The 25,421-nt window shown below is 35.5% G+C and overlaps 1 protein-coding gene and 1 long non-coding RNA gene across 13 annotated transcripts in view; both read right to left on the reverse strand.

Annotated features, from left to right (window-relative positions):
- ROBO2 (roundabout guidance receptor 2) overlaps positions 1–25,421 on the reverse strand; it is a 1,761,697-nt gene that overhangs the window by 1,033,458 nt on the left and 702,818 nt on the right. The gene's annotated exons all lie outside the window — the stretch shown is intronic.
- Positions 2,777–25,066, reverse strand: LOC118722642. The gene is made up of 3 exons (XR_004989068.1): positions 25,056–25,066; positions 14,437–14,446; positions 2,777–2,966 (listed from the first exon to the last, which is right to left on the reverse strand). It is a non-coding gene; the product is annotated as an uncharacterized LOC118722642 (long non-coding RNA).

Here is a 25,421-nt window from a genome sequence, read left to right on the forward strand (position 1 = left end):
AAAAATCCTTAAAATCTATTTCTCTTTCTTACAATGTACTAGTAAGTATAACTTAATTTTCTTTCAACTGGACACATGTTCTCCCAGAATGAAAATATTATCTACATCCCTTAATGCTAAGTGTCACTATGACGCCCATGACACCTGGCCAATGGAAAATAAAATATTGTGTGGCAGCTTGGGGGAGTTTTTTGTAAAATATGCTGATATCAACCTATTGCCTTTGCTTTCCATTTCAGTTCATGCAAAGTAAGAGTAGGGTCTGGAATTATCTTAGACTACAAAGAAGAATGCTACACTCTAGAGATGGCAAAGCAGAAAGCTACAAGCTGAATAAGCAGCACTGAGATTTCTACATCTGGATACTTATTTTTAAAAGAAATATATTTCTTTCTAATAGAAGTAATATGTTTAGGGTCACTTATTCATACACAATCCTAATAAAAATGATATAAAATTTATCTTTGTGAACTACTTGAAGGCAGAAAGTATAGTTTATTACTTTTGTCTTTAGTACATATTGCATGAAAATATACTGTATAAAATCAGTTTTTTATAAACCATAATAGATTTGTGAAATGTCCTTAAATTAAGTTTGCCAAATAAAAATGCATTAGGACATTAACAGAATTACACTAACAATGATTACTTACCTTAATTTTTTTAATTTTTAAAAGACATTTTCATATCAAGATGTAGAGAGAATATAATTTCTTTTTTTCATTTTTTTATTTAAAGAAAAATGATTTTAAATATAATAATGTTACTTGTGATAAACCTTAATATTTCAAAAAAAACAATTTTAAATATAATAAAATTACATGCAACAAACTTTAATATCTCAAGAAAAACAATTTTGAATATGATAATGTTTCATGCAATAAACAACAATTATTCAAGAAAAATAATCTTACATATAATAATTAGATCTTACATATAATTCATACACCAGTAGGGTCCCTCGGCCTGGCCATTGGGATTGGGCTGACACTGGCACTCCAACATCTCCCGAGGGGTCAGGGCAGAGGCCAGGTTGAGGGACCCCACCAGTGCACAATCAGGGCAGGAGAGGGACACGAGAGGTTGGCTAGTTGGGGAGGGACCAAGAGGGCTCCAGAACATGTATGTCTACCTGTCTCGCTCAGTCCCAATTGGTTGGACCCCAGCAGCAAGCTAACCTTCTAGTCGGAATGTCTGCCCTTAATGGTCAGTGCACATTATAGTGAGCAGTTGAGTGGCCTTAGCATATCATTAGCATATTATGCTTTGATTGGTTGAATGAATGGCCAGAAGACTGAACACTTAGCATATTAGGTTTTTATTACATAGGACTAGAGGCCTGGTGCATGAAATTTAATCCTGGGTTGGGGAGTTCCTCAGCCTGAACTATACCGTCTCACAATTTGAGAATCCTCGTGGGATGTCCGACTGCTGGTTTGCAGTCAGATATCTCTGTCTCAATCCAGGACCATTGGCTCCTAACCACTCTCCTGCCTACCTGCCTGATGCCCCTAACCACTCACCTGCCTGCCTAATGCCCCTAACTGCTCACCTGCCTACCTGATTGCCCCTAACCACTCAACTGTCTGCCTGATCACCTCTAATTGCCTCTGCCTGCCTGCCTGATCACCCCTAACTGCTCATCTGTCAGCTTAATTTCCCCTAACTGCCTCTGCCTCAGCCCCTGTCCCTAGGACCCAGGCTTTCCTCCTCTGGCTTGCCAGAGGCAACCTGGACCCAAGCTTCCCTGTGGCCAGCTGCAGGCACCCAGACCCTGGCTTTCCTCCCTCTGGCCAGTCATAGGCTCCCAGGACTCCAGACAGCATTGCCCAGGCTCTGGCTTTTTCAGGAAGAATGTTGTCAGGTCTATCCGGTCTACTTAGCATATTACCCTTTTATTAGTATAGATATTACATGCACTAAACATTAATATTTCAAGAATAGAAGGATTTTAAGTACAAAAATATTACTAAAACTGTACTAACATATTATGATATGACAAAAGTTGTAGGAAATATTAAAAGTCTGCAAATAACAGGATTACTTATATTATATTCTAGCATATTTTCCCCCCTCTTGCTCTATTTTTGTTCAACAGTTTATGTTGTTCATTATATTCCACAAATGAGAGAGATCATATGATATTTATCTTTCTCCAACTGGGTTATTTCACTTAGCATGATACTTTTAAAGTCTGTTTTGTCAGATGTGAGTATTGCTACTCCAACTTTTTTTCTTTTCCATTTGCAAGGAAAAAATTTTTCCATCCCTCCACTTTCATCCTGTGTGTGTCTTTTGTTTTGAGGTGGGTCTCTTGTAGACAGCATATAGGTGAGCCATGTTTTTCTATCCATTCAGCTACCTAAACCTTTTGTTTGGAACATTTAATCCATTTACATTTAGGGTTATTATTGAGAGGTACTTATTTATAAACATTTTCTGTATGGCTAGGTTTCTCTCTCCATTTCTTCTTCTCAGCAATCTATTACAGAAATCCCTTTAGCATTTCTTGTAATGCAGGCTTGGTGGTGATAGACTTCTTTAGCCTTTTTTGTTTGTTTGTTTGTTTGTTTGTTTGGGAAACTCTTTATTTGTCTATTTTGAATGATAGCCTTGCTGGATATAGTAATCCTGGTCTCAGATCCTTGCTTTCCATTACCTTGAGTACTTACTTCATGCCATTCCCTTCTAGCCTGTGGAGTTTCTGATGAGAAATCAGGATTCAGCCTTATGGGAAATCCTTTGTAGGTAACAGTTTTCTTTTCTCTTGCTGCCTTTAAAATTCTCTCTTTGTCTTTAATTTTTGGCATTTTAATTATGATGTATTTGGGTTCTGTTTGGGTTCTTGTTTGGGGTTCTCTGTGCCTGCTGAACTTGTGTGACTTTTTCTTTTACCAGGTTAGGTAAGTTTTCTAACATTATTTCTACAAACACCTTCTCTATTCTTTTCTCCCTTTCTGCCTCTTCTGGTACACCTACTATTCTAATGTTGTTAAGTTTCACATTGTCCCACAGATCTCTGAAACTGTCCTCCTGTTTTTAATTTTTTTTTTCCTTTTTGGTTGTCTGAGTGATATTTTCAACTCTGTTTTCTAATTCACTGATTGGATCCTCAGTTTCCCCTAATCTGCTGTGTATTCCTTCCAATGTATTCTTTATTTGTGTTATGACATTCTTTATCTCATACTGTTCTTTTTTCATAGTTACCATATTTTTTTATACTGTTGAGCAGTTTTAACATTATTACTCTGAACTCTGTTTCAGATAAGTTTCTCATCTCTGCTTCATTTATCTCTTCTTCTGGAGAATTCACTAGTTCTTTCATTTGGGGTTGTTTCTTTGTCTCCTCATTTTGGTTATCTGTTTTTGTTTGTCACTATGTTTTAGTTAGATCCTCTACAACTCTCAGTCTCTAGTGCAGGACAGTGTTAAAGGCTGTTTCTGACTAATTGGATCAGGCAAAAACTCAAAGCTTCCAGAGACCACCTCTGTCTACAGAATAATAGAATTCTGACTTGAATTGCCCAAAGGCAATCATCTCAGGTGTGGTGAGAGTTTTTTCAACAAGGTGGGGCAGTTGCTTCTGCCTGGAGCCTAATTGTTACTTTTAATCTCTTAAATGGCCCTAGAGAAAGGTGTTTTCCAATAGGGTGTGTCAAGTGTCTTCCCCACAGGCCAGGCAGATGTCTGTGTTGGAAAGATGTCCACTGCTGGGTTAGGGAATGACTTGGGGTGTCTGCCTTCTGAGCTCTATCCCCCAGTCCCCAGGCCTGGGTTCTGCTCTCACAGCTCCAGTCCACTTCACCCTCCCTCTGCTGGAGCACAAGGTGGGTGGCTCAATAGGAAATTTTTGTGTGGTGGCCCTTTAATAGGGTGTTCGAACTTTCAGCTGCCACTCCCTGGCAGACAGCACCCCACTGCTTTTTACAGCTACCCTGTTTCCCGAAAATAAGACAGTGTCTTATATTAATTTTTTCTCCCAAAGTTGCGCTAGATCTTATTTTCAGGGGATGTCTTATCTTTCCATGCGCTAGGTCTTATTTTCGGAGGATGTCTTATTTTTGGGGAAACACAATAGTATGTGGGTATCCTTCTTAGTTTGGTGCTCTCTCCTGGGGAGCCCAGCTTGGGGATTAGATCCCAGAGTTCTCAGTGGCTCTCCCCGACAGCTGAGATAGCTCTCAGGACTTCAGGTGCAGTCAGTTGGTGCCCAGCCAGCCCTTTCATGCCTCCGCCCCTCTTATCTGTCTCTATGCAGTCTCCACTTCAGTCCTCAGCTATCAGGGTTCTCTCCTGTGAGTTGTCCATTCATTATTTAGGAAGCCTTTCTATATTTCACTTGTAATTCCAGCTTGTTCCTGGGAACACATCCATGAAACATCCTCATACTCTGCTATCATTTTTAACCTTTCTTACCTTAATTTTAAATTTGACTGGGAATCTTGAATTTTTATTTGCTAAATCTGGTAACCCTAAATTAAAGCGTTTTGAAACATTATATTTACTAGGTATGTCTAAATTTCTCTTTATAATAAAATCTCAATTAAATCTTAACATTTTTAGGAAATTTGAATTATACAAAATTATTGTTCTATTTGGTGTTCATAGTTCACTGAAAAATTATTTTCAAAGAACAAGTACATGTGTGTGTTTTCTTATACCTACATAAAATTTGGTGTTTATTTTTAATATTTTCCAAACTATATATTTCTAAATGAAATATTTACATGCTGGCTTTTAATAAACATCTGATTCTTATAAATATTGCATGAATTTTAGTTTTACTCTAGAATTTCCTCTTCTACTTCCCAATATATTATTGCTAAGTACAGAAATTTCACTTGCAATCTTAATAAGGTTCAAGAGTTTCAAACAAGAATGAACATGTTCTTTCACATTTTCTGCAGGTTTTATTAAAATACAAAAACAAAACAAAACAAATAGAACTGAAGAAAAAATAAAACTAAAAAATCAATTGAAAATATTAACAAAAATATGTATCAGGGGACAGGGATCTTAGGATATTTAATAGCATATCCCTATAAAATCTGAAAATTTAAGTAATCATGTGATTAATGTTGTTTGAGACACATCATGTCTTCTGAAAGTAATTGATAAACATTAAGAATTATAGAAATAAAGACATTTTTTCTTTCTGTTTTGAAAACACCCCATATAACAAAGAACCCAAGAACAATAATTAGATTTTGCTGTTATGAACAAAAATATTTGGAAATGAAAGACTGAGAATAATGATGAATAACTTCACATAAAAGAAGAAGACAAAATCTCAGGATCTAGAGAAGAAAGAATATTGCAAGAAGCACGCTGGCTTGCCCAAAAGATCTTAGAAATTCTCAAAAATTTGATACCCCAAAGCAAAGATGCAAGTGAAGTTAAAAATAGATACAATTAATACACTATATATATATATATATATATATATATATATATATATATATATATATATATTGAGGATATATATATATATATATTGAGGATATATATATATATATATAGGATATATATATATATATTGAGGATATATATATATATATATACTGTATATATATACACTGTATATATATAACAATTTGAACCTCTGGTATCCATCCTTACTCTCTTCCAGTATCCAGGAGACCTCAATGTCTTCCCTGACAAAACTTTATCAGGGAGGCTGTAGATATGAAACATCTCAGGGTGAGATGAGCTGATGAACTGTGGGATTACCCTTCAAGGTAGCTTTCCAGGCTCATATCCAAGTTTCAAGCTCTTGGGCAGGAGATTAGAAGATTCTTCTGAGAGAATCTGAACCATCACATAGAACCATCACCCATTGATGCTGACAATTGGGGAGTTTGAACCCAAACCAGCATAGATCAGAATCATTGGCTTATTAAGTTTATGGAGCCTCCATTGCTTTTATTTCTTGAAATAATATATTTTCTTTTTATTTTATTTATTTATTTATTTATTTATTTATTTATTTTTAAAATATATTTTTATTGATTTTTTACAGAGAGGAAGGGAGAGAGATAGAGAGCTAGAAACGTCGATGAGAGAGAAACATCGACCAGCTGCCTCTTGCACACCCCCTACTGGGGATGTGCCCGCAACCAACATACATGCCCCTGACCAGAATCGAACCTGGGACCTTTCAGTCCGCATACCGATGCTCTACCACAGAGCCAAAACGGTTTTGGCTATTTTATTTTATTTTTTAAATATATTTTATTGAATTTTTACAGAGAGGAAGAGAGAGGGATAGAGAGTTAGAAACATCGATGGGAGAGAATCATCGATCAGCTACCTCTTGCACACCCCCTACTGGGGATGTGCCTGCAACCAAGGTACATGCCCTTGACCAGAATGCAACCTGGGACCTTTCAGTCCACAGACCGACACTCTATCCACTGAGCCAAACCGGTTTTGGCTTCTTTTCTTTTTAGATTGCAGTTTATATTCAATATTATTTTACATTAGTATCAGTTGTACAGTATAGTGGTTAGAAAAACATATTTTATAGAGTATTCCCCTAATATTTTCAGTATCCATGTTATTTCAAAATTATAAGACAGCAATTTATAAGATTGAATGTCTGAAATTTTCAGATTCATGCTTTGAAATCACAAAGTTGATTTCCAGAGTAGTATTGTTCATGCATGCTATTCAATTGACAATATAAATGTTAGACATATTCAAGTGAAATGAATTGCTTTTCAAATCAACAGGCATAATACTCCAATGGCAAATAAGAGGTGAGTTTCCACAGCGGAAAAGGCAAACATTGTTTCCTGAGTACTCACTGCACCTGATATTAGATATTTTAGATGGTCTAAGGAAAAAAAAAAAAGCCCTAAATGAATATATGCCCAAAGTAACATCTTCCACTTATTTTTCAGGAGTAATCCTATGTAAATTGCATTAAAAGATCCTCAATTATGTTTCCATTAAGTATTCCTGCTTTGCTTATTTAAAAAAAATATGTCACTTAGTTAATTTTTTAATACTTTATGACTTGTTTTCATTAATTTGTTTTTAATTATTTCAACAAGTGTATACACTGAGGACAAAAGAGATATATACCCCATTAATGACTCATAGCATATAGAATAGAGCCAAACAGTAATTTAAAAAAAAACAAAACAAACAAACAAAAACAGCTCATCTAATACAAATCAGTTTTGGGAATCAGAGTTAAGATATAAAATCCACAATTTTTAACATAATCACAACAATAGAATTATCACTGCAAACTGAATACAATAGTAGAATAATATTAATTTACAAGTAGAAGTATAAAACAACCATTTTTCTAAGTACTATAAATACATGTCCCATTTGTCTTGAAATACTTTTATTCATTTATGTGACATCGTGAAAGGCTCCAGTTATATAGTGATGGGAAAGACAGCAACAGCCACTCTTTCATGCCCCTTTCAGTATAAAATATATCAATATTAATTAGGGATGCAGATTTACCCAAGGGATAGAAAGCCTAGTGAATCTCCATTGAGAGATATTCAGTGAATCTCCAACAGAGAGATTTGAGGCTAAATCCCTGTTTTGACCCTTGTTGACTCTTATATAATATATTTAATATTGGTGGCATTTCTAAAAGCCTTATCAGAAGCTATTTGATTGCCCATTCTTCACAAACTCATAGGATAAGAAAGGCTGAATAATTTGACCTTTGCTTGGCAAAAATAGCCTAAAAATACAACTTAAAAAACTGTTAAAAAAAAAAAAAAGCTACTGCAGGATTCATCTGACTCTTTAATAAGTAAAATTTATTATAAACATGGAATTTATGAAATGTATGAAAGCTAAAATACATAGTGCATTGTGCATCTAAATGAAAACATTAATTAAACTAACTTGCATACAAGTTTTATGAAAGTATAGTCATATATATATATAATAAATGCCTAATATGCTATGCTAAGTGTCCAGTTGTTCAGTCGTCTGTTTAACTAATCAAAGAGTAATAGCTAAGGCTGCTCAACCGCTTGCTATGACATGCACTGACCACCAGGGGGCAGATGCTCCGACCAATAAGTTAGCTTGCTACTGGGGTCCTGCCTAGCAGGACTGAGGGAGACAAGCCAGACATACCCTGGAGCCCTCCCACAGTCCTTCCCCTACTAGCCAACCTCCCACACCCCTCATCTGACCCTGATCCCTCATCCTGACTTTACCCTCAAGCAATCTGGGCTGAAGGAACCCCCCTCCTGAGTGCATGAATTTTGTGCACCAGGCCTCTAGTGTGTGTGTGTGTGTGTATGTGTCCTTATTAATAAAAGGCTGATATGAAAATTGAACGGCAGAAGGACCAATCACTATGATGTGCACTGACCACCAGGGGGCAGACGCTCAACACAGGAGCTGACTCCTGGTGGTCAGTGCACTCCCACATGGGGAGTACTACTCAACCAGAAGTCCTGAGCCAGGCTCACGGCTGGCAGAGCAGTAGTGATGGCGGGAGACTCTCCCACCTCTATGGTAGTCAAACATCCCCCAAGGGCTCCCAGACTGCAAGAGGGCTCAGGCCGGGCTGAGGGACCCCCTCTGCCCCTCCGCCGACCCGAGTGCACAAGTAAACCAGTGGCAGTTACTGACTGTATATAAAAATCTTAAAATATGTAGCTTTAATACATGCATCTCATACAAGACAATCTATCCTATACAACAGAGCTAATATGCTAATTAGATCGAACAGCAGAATGACCATCCAGATGACATTTCAGACAACTGTCCAGATGACCTTCTGTACAAAGCCTGGGCTGTGAGGGCTGGTCAGGGCTGCAAGGGAGCCCCTTGAATGAATTTTGTGCATTGGACTTCTAGTTTATCATATTCAACCTTAATACTATCAATAAAAATGAGTATGTGCATTGGGAAAATATTACAAGAGGCAAGTTTCAGAAATTATTATATGTTGAGTACTGTGAGAGAGCCAATACCTTTTAATTAAAGATTCTAATTCAAATTAGGATCCATAAGATATAACAATAAAAATGTGTGCTGAGAAGAAACCTTGAGAAGTTAATATATTGAAAAATTAAAGATTTAATTAAATTCATAAATAAATTCATAAATTGTGAACAGCAATAGAATTGGTAAAAGCTCCGAGCCATGCTGGTTATAGCTTTCTGCATGCATCCCATCACTCTTACATAGTCCAGAAGAGAACTGGTCCCCTGCTGACAGACCACCAGCTTACTAAAAGCAAGCTAAAACTGTACTTCAGCAAATAAAGTTTCCATGACTTCCTTATAAGGGTGGGGCATGGTGCTAGCAGGGCAGCAATGGAACTATCCTGGCCAGGATTGTGTCCAGAAAGGAACTAACAGGTCCTTTCTCCTGGCTCTCCCCTCACAGCATACCTTTAAGGTCTTCTCCCTCAGAGCAGGTCACCACCCAAGGACTTCCTACTGTGGATTTATTCTTGTGTTCTTTGCATAAATGAAAGTTATTTTGCAATACTAAAGCAGAAAAAGTGTTACACTTTTATGTTTTTATGAAATTTGGGGGGTGATAAAAATATTTCATAAATACATTTGAGTAGGAGCAATATTGTCAGTTTCTCAACAAAAGTGTGTGATGATAATAAATATTGTGTAATTGCTCTTTCCAACATATGCAAATGAAAATGTGTCATATCCTCTCAGTTAAATGCATTCTGAAATGTTACATATGCCATGTCCATAAATATAAATATTATTAGAGAACAAATCAATAAACTATTGATGAAATTCTGTCACTGATGAGGATAAAGACTTTCTAAATCATTATTAGTTATTTTTTGAACACATCGATAAGATTCATAAAAGTATCAATAATAGAATTAATTTTAGAAAAGTATGTTTATGTGCAGTTAATAAAGCAAACCAGAAGTAAACGGATATAATTATTTTTTTGGAATTAAAAAGTAATAATTGAAATAAGTTTAAAAGCCAGTTTTGCTTCAATGGTAGAAAGTTTTTAAATATAAAATAACGTTTGATTGATTATATTCCACTTTTCAATAAACTATTTGATCCCTGGGAAATCCAAGATCAGAATTAATTAACAATATTTCATTTCACTTGAACTCGGGACTTCCTGTTACATAATGGAAAATTCAAGATTCTGCTCAAGTTCACTAATGTTTTTATTGTGCAATTAAGTTTGAAATGATATTAAGTTACTTTGAAAGTGTTTTTGCAAGTTTTACTTGAAATAACTATCATCAGCCAGGACATTTGTGTCACAGTGAACTGACCTCACCTGATAATAATGGTTAAATTACCTGATTAAAATTTGGTTACTCCTGAGAACTTTAGCTCACAGTCCAATTCCACAATCAGATAAGGTAAATGTATTTAAACATTGTACCTGTTATATGCTATGCATGTGAAAATTTAAACATTTGCTACAGATACTTCAGAATTATATTATACATATGTATATCATGAAACATTAACATTTATCTTCTTAACAGTTTGAAAAATCTCCACAAGTGCTATCTTTACAACAATAGGAAATGAAAACAAAATAGCACTTATATATTGGATAAATTAAATATACTTAGGTTTTAAAAACACTACTAAGTTGTTTTGGAATTTGGGCATAAAGATGAATTACAAATTTTTTCACAGACTGATATGATATAAAAATAATTTTATGGCTTAAGCTCAAAATCTTGGCCATTGATAATATCAAGAGCCAAAGGCTGGATATGGAGATAAAAAGCCTTACTTTTAAACTGTGAAAATATTTTACACTGAACATACTTACCTGCATTGTCTCACTATTATTTCAAAACATCCACGCTGTTGGAATTTGGGTAGAATAAGGCATTATCTGGGGACATGAAAGAGAGTTGTCAGTGGTCCAGGACTCGAGAATGTCAGTTTAGACTCTAAACTTTAGAGGATACACCAGAGGGCAGGCAGTGAATTACAAAAGCTGTGGCACCACATTGGGCATCAGGAATAATTAGAATCTTAGGTCAGTTTCTTGCTATGTAACCTGGGACATAAAATTTAACTTCTTTGAACTTTGGGGATTTTTTTACTTTTCTTGTTTGTTTTAATCTGCAAAATTGTACAATAGCATCTAGTTTGCTGTGTTGTGAGGGCAAAAATCTATAATAATAAAAACATAGTATGCTAATTAGACTGGATGTCCTTCCAGATGACCTTCCAGAGGAAGCCACCAAGGCATGGGGTGTGGGGGAGGTAGGAGCAGCAGCAGGGGTGGCTACCACAATGGGCTGGGGCTAAGGCAGAGGCCAAGCAAAGTCAGCTGCCCCTTGCACAAATTTCATGCATCGGACCTCTGGTAATATATATGAAGTGTTATTTGAAGGTGTGCTGTTGTTATTAGAACTTAAAACTTAGGCAGCTAGTGACTACAATGAGAAATGTGGTAAGAATGCAAGATCTGAGAAGAATCAGGTATGATTTAGCTTTGGTTTCTCTCAGCACACTGAAAAAAAATGGTTCTATCACATAATCTGTGAGCTCCTAATCAACAAATCCCAAACAGTGCCTCTGCCTCACTCAACTTATATATGTAGCACTTGACACTGTTGACAACCTTTCTTTCTAGTAATCTCTCCTGATTCTTTCCTCTGACTTCACCTGGGCCCCATGCTGGCTCTGAGTTCTTTAATTGCCTTCTAAATGTCACTACTTTCCCCCCAAATATTTTGTTCTTGGCCACCTTCAATTAAATTTTATTTTATTTTATTCAGCTCAACTAACTGAGCATTCATTGAACTTATTGATGTGCAAGCCCTGAGTGATGCAGGAAGGCAGGGAGGGAGTGTCCAAAGATATATGAGAGTCAGTCTTGAACCTTAAGAAAGTTTTATTTTAGTGGAGGATATAGAAAACTAAATATTCTCAACCTGGGCAATCTGAAGGTTTTTAAAGCACCTGATCATGGTGATTTTGCATATTTATCTCCAGCCTTAACTTCTATCCCAAACACCAGAATTTAGATTCCAAATGCCCTCTGGACATGTCAAATTAACTATTTTCAAATGTGGCCTCATTATGTCTCCTTCTGAACAGCTTCCTTTTCACGTAACTGAGCAATTAGTAGTCACATGACTATTCCTGCTATCAAGATTCACCTGAATCAGTCAAAACACTTTCAAAATCTTCCAAAACGTCTCCCATTTTTATTCTCTATTCCATTTCCACTTCTCACTGCCTAACATCAGACCCTCAATCAGACAAATAGAAGAAACATAAACATATCTCCCATGTTTACCAATCCCTTTTTTACAAGATACCTGTTTAATTTTTACAAAGTGTAATTCTAGTCATGACTCTTACTATTCAAAATTTCCCCATACTCCTGGCTGGTTTTGCTCAAAGGTTAGAGTGTCAGCCCACAGGCTGAAGAATTGCAGATTCTATTCCTGGTTAAGGGAATATACCTTGATTGCAGGTTCAGTCCTCAGCCCCTACGTGTGCAGGAGGGACAACCAATGGATGTGTCTTTCTCACATCAATGTTTCTCTCTCTCTCCCTTTTCCCATCCTCCCTCTATCCCTCTCTCTCTCTAAAAACAATGAAAAAAATATCCTCAGATGAAAATTACAAAAAAAATGTAAAATGTATAGCTCATTAAACAAAATCTGGTCTCTTTTATGCAGAACTAAAATGCTCCATCATTTGGCCCAACTCCTTCTATTCATACTCTTTTCTAAATTTTTCATCATGCTCGCTATCTCAGCAATAATTATCAATTCCAGACAGTTTGCAGCTAAATGCCTTTTCTTTTCTTTTTTCTTTTTTAAAAAAATATATTTTATTGATTTTTTACAGAGAGGAAGGGAGAGAGATAGAGAGTTAGAAACATCGATGAGAGAGTCATCGATCGGCTGCCTCTTGCACACCCGCTACTGGGGATATGCCAGCGACCAAGGTACATGCCTTGACTGGAATCGAACCCGGGACTTTTACAGTCCCCAAGCCGACGCTCTATCCATTGAGTCAAACCGGTTTCTGCTAAATGCCTTTTCTTATGTAATCTTTTACCTCAGATAACAAAATGCTTGACTTATTCTATATAATTAAATCATAGCTGATATTTAAGTCCTAGCTCAGATTTCAATTCCACTTGGAGATTCTACCCTCATTCCTTTTTTTAGAGTCAGAATTAATGAAAAATTTCTTTTTGAATCCTACATATTTTTCCTATATTTATTTAGCTGTAGGTTATGATTAATAATCGGTCATTTTTAGCTCTTCCATGGAAAGGAAGAACCCTATGTATAGGTATACTATACTAGTAATAGACGTTTGATGGTCAGGATAAAAACTAATAAGTGAGGACTTCTGGAATGCTAAATAATCTTTTGAAAGACCTTCTAAAGAATGTGATAAAACCTCACCTCTCACTTTTACTTCTCTCCAGATAGCCTCATCTACAGACAAGGTTTCTGTTAGCAGCCACATGTTAAAAACAACAAAATATATCCTGGAGCCCAGCTCTCTTTTCTCAACCTGATTAAAAATGAACTCAGCTTCTTCCTTCCTAAATCTGACTTCTCTTCTTAATATTCTCTCTATAGGTGGTACCATTACTCAACCAATTTCCCAAAGGAAAAAATTGGTGCCATTCCTTATCTCTTTTTTTCCTTCATCTCCTACATCCTGCAGTTATTTCACCTCTTAAATATTTCTCAAGCATGTCTATACCACTTTGCTACTGTTAAGAACTGAATGTTTATGTCCTTCCCAAGTCCATACATCAAGATTCTAACCCACAATGTATTAAGAAGTAGGGCTTTTGTGAGATGATTAGGTCTTGAGGGTGAAGCCCTCACGAATAGGATTACGCCTTTTGAGAGACTCCAGAGAGCTCTCTTGCCCCTCCTACCTTGTAAGGACACAGCAAGAAATCACCTGGCTATGAACTAGGAATTATGTCCTTGTCCTCATCAGATACTGAATCTGCCAGTACCTTGATCTTGGACTTTCCACCCTTCCACATTGTAAGAAACAAATATCTGTTGTTTATAAGCCACCCAGTGTATGCTATTCTCTTTAGCAGACAAAAACAAATAAATCTGTAAGTCCTCATTTCTTACCTCTAAAATCTGCAGGGCTGCTAGACTGCTTTACATAAATGACTCACCTGATTTATATAATAGCTTCTTCTGCAGTTCCCTATTCCTCTATGAACTAAATCGGTTTCTACAACACATAGTAAAAAACATTCCATATCCTTTCTTACTTACTTCTCTGGGCTCATTTCTGTTACTCTGTGCCTCATTTTCTGTGCTCCTTCTATCCACTGTATTTCTCTCTTTCACTTGATTCTTTCACTTTGGTAATGCATGCCTTGCATATAGACGAGTCATTATATTCACAGAGAAAATCTACAACTTCCTGAAATTGGGTCGTTTCTCACCTTTCTCCCATTAGTAATAACCTATCTTTCACTTTTGACTATGTTTATCTTCCATAAAACACACACACACACATACACACACACACACACACACACACACACACACACACACAAAACAAACAAACAACAAACAAACTGAGTTTATTTATTATTGGGGACATATTCAGCTATGTTTGAATTTATTTGTTCTATGGTGACATGGTCAGTTTGTTTGCTAGAAAATTTACTTTGGCCTCAAGTAAGAACTGTCCAAGTGTACATTTCATGGACATTATACTTTGATTTCAATTAGCTAGTGAATTTTAACTACGTATCCTTGTTTGTCTACAGTAGATTATTCAGGCACCCTAAAATATCACATTCTCACAACAAGAATTGTCCCATTGGAAACCAAGAACTTCCAGGAACTAAATGAAGCACTGGAGCTATTTCAGAGAATTTTCTTTTAGTCAGTTTATTCTACCCAGACAGGTTCAATTAACATGTAAACAAAATTGATAATATGGATAACAAGGTTATTATAGTTAAAAAGAGTCTAGTTTCCCATTAAAATTTTGTTGTTTCCATGGCTTATCAAACATTCACTTCTTATTAGTTGAATTGGGAAATGTTCAGTATCTTAAATCCTACAAAAAACTCCATTATTCTTTTCATTTTTTAGTATTTTTAAGAAAAAAGTTATATAACCTCATTCATCACAAATATATCTACACAAAAGAAAACTTTAATTGATGAAAAAATTAAAATGAATAAGACCATAAACATTCAATAGCTATAGATTCTTTTGAACATCTAAATGTCAAAATAGCTTTGATTTACATAATTACATTTGCCAAATCATTAGCCCATAATGTAATGGCTCTTGGTAATATTCAGGGGTAATGAAACTACTAAGCACTTAATGTTCTAAAATTGACTACAACACTAGAAACGATTTCCACATAATTGCTAGAAAGAGCTAAATAAAAATGATTTATTGACAGTACATTTGAATGGGTAACAGTTTGTATAGGTCTTGCTTTAAAACATTCAATTAATGTTTCAGTTTGGTGTAGCAATTATAGCAGTTCCCTTGGAAAGCATTGTGGCTTTAGATGAGGGTATAGCCCAGACTTCAGGAGCATCCTTTCATACATCTGTTCATACACAGTTTCATACCCAGTGTAAGATGGACTTTTGGTTTTCATCCTTCAAAACTGAATGTTCACTTGCAAATTGTAATTTTAATCTTAATCTTTTAATTCATTATATTTTATGCATACTTCCTCTGGATTATCCTTAGCACTCTGAAACATTTATTGGTGAAGAACTAGTCACTTTCTTTTTAAGCATTTCAAATTTCTTACAGATTGTATTTTTTGTCAAATATACTGAAAATGAGTTGCTCAAAAACAAAATAAAAAAGACAAACTACACATCAAATCTTTAAATTACATTTATTGATTTCACAAATATTAAAAATAACTGGCAAATTGCTATAACCTGACCATAGTTTTTCTAGCTCCCAACACTTACAATTGTTGATTAAAACTCAGGAGTGGCAGTGTTTTCTATTTACTTACTAACTCTGCTCAGTTAATGTCAAAGTACTTCAATCCAAACAAGTTTTTTTTGTGTGTGTTTTGTTTCCTCAGCCAATTATTTAACAAAAGCATTTTCTGAGTTTTCTTACACTTGCATTTCAACATCTAAATATTAGGCTTTGTTTTCAAACCTGTATTCCTCTAGGACTTATCTATCCTGGTACATTATTATGTGGGAAAACCGGGAACCACAGCATAAAGGCAATGGCAGGAAGAGGAGGTATACCTGAGTTAAAAACTTACACAGAAAGTACAGATCAAGACAATGCTACCAAGTGCCCATTAGCTGAGAGAAATCACAGCACAGGGTCAGCCAGTTCTCACTGGCCAACAGTGTACAGAGCAAAATGCTGACCTAACTCATATATATTATGCAAAGCTCTATAATGGATTATATAAGTTACATACTTTATATATGAATTATGTGTCTAATGTATATTTATATTTATGTGTAAAATGTGTATATGTATAAATATATATATAAACATGTATTCACATACAAGTTCCTAAGAACCCCCTCCCCAGAAAATACATCTGGGACAAATAATATTATAATAAACCATTAGAGCATAGATTATGTTAAATGTATATCTTAAATTTAAAACATTTCTCTGAATTTCAGACTCAAATAGTCAAGTGCAATTCTATACTCAATGACTCCCTTAGATTTTTTTAAAGGAGCTGAAATATCAAGGTGTCCAAAATTAAGTTCATTTTTTTTAAAGATTATTTTTTTAAATTTTCAATTATAGTTGATATATGATATTATGTTAATTGCAGGTGTATACCCCAGGGATTAGACATTATAAAATTTACTAAGTGATCATCCCAAAATATTTTATATTTATTAGAATATTATTGAATATATTCCATATATTATACTTTTCACCCTTATGATCATACTATAGCTACTCATTTGTACTTCTAAATCCCTTCACATTTTTCACTCATTCCACCAACCCCCTTCCAATCTGGAACATGTTTTCTATATCTATGAGTCTGTTTCTGTTCTGCTTGTTTGTTTATTTTGATTTTTAGATTCAGTTGTTGATAGGTATGTACTTATTGCCATTTTATTGTTCATATTTATGATATTTTTTTTCTTAAAGAAGACCCTGCAACATTTCATTTAATACTGATTTGGTGGTGATGAACTTCTTTAGCTTTTTCTTATCTTCAATTCTAAAGATAGCTCTGCTCATTAGACTATTCTTAGTTGTAGGCCTTTGTTTTTCATTATTTTGAATATTTCTTGCACTCTTTCTGGCCTTCACAGTTTCTGTTGAGAAATCAGCTGGCAGTCTTATGGATGCTCCCTTGTAAGTAACTAACTGCTTTTCTTTTGAAGCTTTCAAGATTCTTTATCTTTGACTTTTGGAATTTTAATTATGATGTGTCTTGGTTTGGACCTCTTTAGATTCTACTTGTTTAAGACTTTCTGTATTTCCTGCACTTGTATGATTATTTTTTCATCAGGTAAGGAAAGTTTACTGTTATTAATTTTTCAAATAAGTTTTCAATCTCTTTGATCCCTATCTTCTCCTTGCTGCATCCTCATCATGCTATTATTGGTATGCTTGAAGATATCCCAGAGTCTTCTTACACTATCTTCATACTTTTTAAAATTCTTTTTGCTCTTCTGATTTGGTGCTTTAAGCTTCTTCATATTCTAAATCACTGATTTAATTTTAGGTGTCCTCTGCTGTTGATTCCATGTAAATGATTCTTCACTTCAGTTACTATATCCTTCACTTCTGACTTTTTTTTTTTTTTTTAAGGTTCTTATACTTTTGTTGTTGTTGTAGTTCTCACTAAATTCCTTGAAATTCTCAGTAAATTCCTTGAGCAATCATAATAACCATTGTTTTGAACTCTGTATCTGGTAGTTTTCTTGCTTCTCTGGGGGAATTTCCCGCCATAATATTCTTCCTGATTAAAGAACACCACACATGTGTGTTGTATCAGCCTGTTCTGCACCACTGCCCCTCCTACTAGTCTTAGTTGTGGCTTCTTCTTTAATGTCATAGTTGTAGGACTTCCATTCAGCTAGATTTCAGGTGATTCTGAATTATGGTTGTATTGAAGATTAGTTGTATTTTTATGTGGTTGTAGGAGGATTCTAGATTTACCTACACTGCGATCTTGACTGGAAGCCCCAAATTGAACTCTTAGCTGGCTCCTTGAGCCCCACTTTTTCTAATGAAACCTGTCAAATTGCCCTCGCTTTAGCATTTTATCTTATGAAAATTCAGAGTCAGTTCATCTTTTTTTATGGGAGCATAATATCTACTGGTAAAATATTAATTAAATAACTCTACAGCTATTCAATGGGATATTATTCAACTTTTAAATGAAAAAGATAGGTTTTTGTATCCTGACTTGTAAAGATATGTTTCAATATAGAATGTTAAGTTAAAAGACAAATGTCAACATAATAAATAAAATATGATTAAATTATGTATAATGATAATAGAAATATAACCTATTAATATAGATACAAGTAAAAAACATTTGAAATAAAACATGTAAAAAGTTCATAGTGGCTATGGAAGGGTACCCAGATGATAGAAAATGTTCACTTTTAGAAGTATCCTATCTAATAAAGAGGGAATAAGCTAATTTACTGACAGGTCCTCAAAGATGGTGGCACTCTCAGTCCTGCCAGGCCTTGCTGCATGCCTGCCTCCAGAGTCCCCTTGTCCCCTCAGTCCTTCAGCTGCCCAGAGCTGTCCCAAGGCACAGACAAGCCTCAGATGGTAGCTTCCGAGATGCTCAGGGCCAACCCAGGCTCAGGTAACCAGGGAAGGCTTGTGATGTCGGCAGTGGCAACAGCAGAGGTGTGATAGGACGTCACCTTCCTCTGATTGCCAGGTCACCTCCTACCCCTGAGGGCTTCTGGACTGTGAGAGAGGGCAGGCAGGGCTAAGAGAGCCCCACCTCCAGTGCATGATTTTCATGCACCAGGCCTCTAATTTCTATAATAAATGACTAATTAGGATTTTCTCACTTTCCAATTAAAAATTTTTAAAGGTTCAAAAAGTGCAAGAAAAAGATATAAAGAAGTAAAGTGGCCAGTGAGAAACACAGTAAAAAGAAGAGAAATCCAAGATAGGAAACCTATAGAGAAGAAAAAAAATATTAAGCAAGGTAGTGCATGAGACTTACCTAGTTATCATTTGAATTGTGTTTTTCCCAAAGAGAGGGTCAGGTCAGAAACAAATAGAGCTAAATAATGCTGCTAATTTTTCCTCTTTAATGTTGCTAATTTTTAAATGAGTCAAATTATTCTTTAAAATTATAAAGAAGCCTTTTGAATGATAATACACATTTTATTGGAACTTCAATGAGTTCCAAATACCTTCAGGAACAAGTGCTCTAGTTCAAAACTGCTCAGAGGTAGGACATGTTAGTGAGTGAAAAGACAAACGATGAACAAACACTTAGTCAAAGTTTGAAGTCTCTAAAACTTGGAAAAGTAAATAAAAAGTAATGAGCTCTACAATTGCTCATTACCTTTTTGGGAAAGATGGCTTAATTTTTGGGGTGGAATTTTAAATGATCTTTATAAGTAATACTTTAAAAATATCTGAAGGTTGTGTATGGTGAGTGAGGTGATTAAGAGGCCTATGTGTGGTATTTTTGAGAGTGTTTTTTGTTTTTGTTTGTTTTTTTGCTTGTTTGTTTGTTTAGAGATATAAAAGCTAAGGACACTGACTGCATTTCTGGGAGCAAAAGATATAACAATGTTTTGATAGGAAAACAATATAAAAATATTGTTATACCAATTTTAAGCAATTTTGACCCTTACATATAAAGATAGAACTTTTAGCTAGTGACAATTACTGTATTATTTTGGCTTCTACAAGCAATGGGACACTAAGCACAAAGCAACAAGCCCAGGATTTGTACTTTTAGTTACAATAATTTTTTTATGTGCCACCATTAGTTTATTGTACCCATTTTACTACATTTTATTGTTTGCTCTTTCCTGCTTTTGCTTAGTATACTTACAATTGAGCTGATTAATAACAAATCAACATGTATTTAGACAGCTGCACCAACAATTATGGCAAAAGCAAGAATATCATTATTAACTTAAAATTTCTAAGAAATTGTCCTGTTTATATTTAAAGCAAGTCTTTTTTAGAAAAAAATGTAATAATTCCATACAATAAAAATTATTTTTAAAGAAATTTATCTTAAAATAATTATATTAATCATGATCTTTGGTTCATGACACATTGTCATCATCAGTACATGACTCCCTTCTTTCTTTCCTTCCTTTCTGCCTTCCTTCCTTCTTTTCTTGCTCTCTCCTTTTGTTTCTTTCTTTATCCTTCCCTCATCATTTTTTTTTAAAATAGTGAGTAACAATGAACCCAAACTCAAAATTAGATTACCAAAACTTATATGGATCTATTAGTATGTGTTCTCTGCATACCTCTTGTTTGTTTCTCTACCAATGAAATAACTAATATTCTCAATTTTTCATTATTCTTTCCTTAAAGAAAAAACAATCAGCATATACCACATATATGTATTTATTCCAAAACAATCTATTATTTTCTAAAAAGGAATTTATTTTTGTAGTTTTGTAGGTTCTGATTTTTTAATTCAGCTTTGTATTAAAATTATTATTTATTGCTTATAGTTAGCTATAGTTCATATATGTATACTATTTCACTGTGCACTAGCCTATAGTTGATCTCTTCACTCTCCTGTTGAAAAACTTTTGAGTATTCTGTAATGGCAAAACCCAGCATTTCCACCCCTGGAAAAATTAGCAGGATACATTCTTGTGCTAGTAGCAAAAATGTTTACAACTATGCTATAAATAACAGGGGGGGGGGGATCAGAAATCCTGATTTTGAACTTAAATCCAAGAAATTTATTTACTAGAACTGTCTATCATTTTTATGCAGGTGTCTGTTGTGAAATCAATAGAATATTAAGTATCTTTATTATTATTTTAACATTCATTTTTGGATAAAACTAACTATATTCAAGGGAAAATGTTCTGAATGTATTCACTTATCTTCATCTACACTATTATAATCACTATCACTATTATTACTGATACCATTGTAATTAACCTAGTTACTGACATCAAGAAAGAAGCAAAGGGAAGGCCAAATATTATAGACATGCCATTTGGGCAGCTTTACCAGGAAGCTAAAATTTTACACCCACTGGGTGCCACCAGTTCATTCTCCTGCAGCTCACTGGAGGAAGGGACAGGACAGGGAGGAAGTTGGGCTCTTGAGCAGTAAGTTGGGATGATGTCAGAAATGTACTTGCTTGTCAGTCAAAGCTGAGAACAGTTCACTGGCCAGAATGGGTGTGGCCACTGCAAGGACATGAAATTGGGATATTTAATCCCAAACAAAGGAGTTCACTCTCCTGTGTGTTGTGCTTGTCTCCTGGCTTGCGAGGCTCTCTCCTTGCTGCTTCCTGGCTGTGAGTCATGTAGACACGATGGACTAATGGGCTGATGCAGAGCTGGAACTGGCTGCTACTTTGAAGGGAAAGTCTGGCTACTGGCTCTGCTTCTACCTCTACTGAAACCCCAGCTACACTTCTATGACTGGAATTGGATTTGGGGAACCAGGGGTGTAATTTCATACAAATAAAAACCACTTATCCTCCCATGCAAATGTCAGACAATTCTTTTTCTAGAGATATCATGAGGACCCCAACCCCAGCATCCTGTTGAGAAGAGGACACCCCAGTTTCCCCAATAATATTACCACTATGCAAAATGAATATCTGGTAACCCTTTAGCTGTATTCGATTCCTTGGTATAGATTTCTTATTAATTAATATTTTCCTTTTATTTGATAATTTTCTATCTTTGCACACCTGAACACCACTGTATCATCAACACAGAACAGTGCCTTGCACACAATAGATGTTTAGTAGATATTTGTTGAATGAAGAAGCTATGGCCAGTGTAGTGTGAATGTATTATAGTGGCCTGATGATCCCCACACTTCTGTGTGGCTGAAGCGTGTGTACTATTTTAGGAATGTGAACACAGAGTTTAAAACATGTTCTATAATAACAGTATATTCTAACTTCATCAAATATGCAGGATTCTAACTGCATCAACACAGTATATTTTAACTTGTTCAAATACAGGATTCTACAATCATCAAATGCAATATTCTTATGTTCAAGTCTGCTAAAATGCAAATATATATTTTTTCATCATTTATTAACCATAATTAACTCACAACACTCCTTTTATATTATGCCAAAAAAGTAATAACATTTTTGGCTGGAAAATGTAAAATTCAACCAAAAATGGAGCATCTATCTATTTCAGAGGCCTCCTTGTGATGATTGTGGCCCTAATTAACATTGGCTTTCTATAGTGAGTGGGAATTGCTGACACACACAATGCAGGGAGCTCTGTGAGAAAAATGAACAGTAATAAATATTCACTTTGAAGTTTGCTTGACAGAGTGCTTAGATTATGGAAAGCTGAAACACTATCCCGAATATGGCTGATAAATGGGATTCCTTTCCTGACCCTTGCTTCAATTTTAAATGCTGCAGTTTGGGAGTCTTGCCTCTGAAAGTAAAAGATTTATGGTGAGTGAAAAATGTCCATATTAAAAGGTAAGAGGAGAACCGGATGATATTCACTTTTGACCACTATAATTAATAGCTGAATCTTCAGTGGTAACTAATTGAATGGAGGTCAGTATGTTGCCATGGTAATGTCCTAGCCAAGCAATTTTACCCATTTTCCAGTCTGTTACCCTTTTGCATAACTGAAGTTATAAAATGCTTTAATTGCAAGATTTGCAAATGATGCAACATCTGGGCTCTAATTTACATATAAAGGGAGAAGTTTACAGGAGTTATTGGCATATCTCTGTGAACTCCTCAATTTTTACATTTAATTACAAAACTTGCAGTTTTACCAATGAAGTCTGTGTATAATAATAACAATAAGCATAGTTAGATATAAGAATCAGGAAGTAGGTTTCCACCATTTTATTTTAGGAAGTAAAATTTTTTAATGTCAAATCTGCTTTGACTCTTTCTTAAGTGATTTAAGAAACTTGGTAAATGGCAGAATTACATAAACATTTAAAGACCTGCATAATTCTCATGATTAATATTAAGATAAAAATGTTAAAAATGTGTATAGTGCCCCAGCCAGTGTGCTCAGTGGATAGAATCTCAGCCTGAATGGGTGGTGGATTCGATTCTCCGTCAGGGGCATGTTCCTGGGTTGCAGGTCCAGTCAGGTTGCGTGGTAGGCAACCAATTGATGGGTTTCTCTTACATCGATGTCTCTCTCTCTCTCTCTCTCTCTCTCTCTCTCTCTCTCTCTCTCTCTCTCTCCCTCTTACTCTCTCCATCTCTTATCACCCTCCCATCCACTTTCTCTAAAAATCAATGAAAAAATAATCCTTAGGTGATGATAAAAAAAGAAATAAAAAGAAAAGTCTATAGAGCATGCTTTAGAAAATTCAGCAAAAAATAAAAAAATGTAAATTAATGTAACAATTATTATTTAGTTATAAGAAGGTGAGAGTTCCTGTAATAGTATTTTACTAAGATAATAGAATATATGGAATTTATAAATTAATTCCAGGTAATACAGATAAGTGGTATTTCTCCAGTAATGTTCTAAGAAATAGGAGTAGGGTAAGTGTGTTTATAAGTTTAGTGCTACTGGTATTTTATCTAAAAACCAGTGGCCTAGTGCAAGGAATTTGTGCCTGGAGGGGAGGTTCCCTCAGCCCAGCCTGCACTCTCTCCAATAGAGAACTCCAGGGATTGGGCCTGAATCAGCAGTCAGACATTTCTCTCACAATTGGCTCCTGACCACTCATCTGCCTGCCTACCTGATTGCCCCTAAGTGCCTCTGCCTGCCTGCCTGATTGCCCCTAACTACCTCTGCCTGACTGTCTGATCATCCCTAACTGCCCTTCCCTACCAGTCTGATATAACCCCTAACTGCTCTCCCTTGCAGGCCTTATCTTGCCCCCAAATGCCCTCCTCTGCCTGCCAATCTGGTTCTGATTGGTCAGTTTCTATGCCAGTCACTATCAAAAAGCTCTGCCTCCTAGGCAGCCATTGGTTTCTCACACTTCACCCAGATTTGGTTCTGATTGGTCAGTTTCTATGTCAGTCAGAATCTCGGGGCCTATCAATAGGGTCTGATCAGAAAGGTGGGGCTGATTGTGGAGGCCTGGAAAGAAATGGAGACTTGGCTGCTGGCCAGACTGGGAGAGAAAGAGAGAGGCAAGTACTGATCAAAAGCTGCCACAGAGGCAATGGGTCAGTCCATGCTTCTCTCTTTAGGCCTCCCTTTGGCCCTGATTCACAGCCTCCTCAAAAATCAGTGTTGGGGCACCACACCTGCAGTGGAGGCAGTCAGCACTGGGTTACCACAGCAATGCAGTGCTAACTTCCGTGCTGGCCGAGCCTCCATTGTTAATGGTCATTATGACCCAGGGTTTTTATATATTAGGATAAACAAACAAATAAAACAAAACAAATATCATTAGCATCTGAGTTTATTTTGGCTATTGGGTTCTTGAATGAAGTCTCTCAAGGATCCTCACAAAATCCCAACTTAGAGACCCAGAATCTGTGTAAGTGTGTAGATGTCCTGAATACCCTTCCAAACAACATGGTAGTTACAATGGAACTACTTAACAGGTCTCAAACGCAGAAGAATACTGAAAACCAGGAAGAAGAGTGTTAGAATTAAAATAAATAAAAAACCAGAGCCTCTCACTATCTTTGTAATGGACTTTTCATTTTATAAGTATCATTGAGCTTTCTAGTAGTTATTTTATGCCCAGGGCTTCTTTTCCCACCAAAGCCTTGACTTTTAACTGTATTTTCCAGGATGCTGACATAGCTCATTATCTGAGAACTCATACCTCTAAATTTCAATGTTTGCAGCAAAGTTGGGTTACAAAAAGCACAAAAAAGAACTAAAATATGAAGGTTTAAACATAAAAATAATAAACTTAGGCATATATATCTTATACTATTAAATTGCATGCAATGTATTCTTTTGTATTGAACAATATTATGTTAAAAATGTTCAGCAGGAAGAAAATCCCATCTGAATGTTAAGTAAAAAGTACAACACAAAGAGAAAGAGCCTGGGACCTGGTGTTCAGAGCTGTATCAAATGCCAGTTCTCTTCTCAGAAGCTGAGGGAACTCAGGTAAATTGGGCAACATCCTAACATAGATTCTGGGTCTCAAAGGTGGGATTGGTAATGCCTACTAACAATCTTGACATAGAAATTAACAATGAAAATACAATCCTTAGTAATATGCCTAATATATGTACATAATAACCTTTAAATAATAGTACATCATATAATTTTAATTATCCACCTCATTTGTTGGTAGAATAATACACTTTATAGAAGTAACTAAAATT

The sequence above is a fragment of the Pipistrellus kuhlii genome, unplaced genomic scaffold, assembly GCF_014108245.1.
Source record: "Pipistrellus kuhlii isolate mPipKuh1 unplaced genomic scaffold, mPipKuh1.p scaffold_m20_p_2, whole genome shotgun sequence".
Classification (NCBI taxonomy): Eukaryota; Metazoa; Chordata; class Mammalia; order Chiroptera; family Vespertilionidae; genus Pipistrellus; species Pipistrellus kuhlii.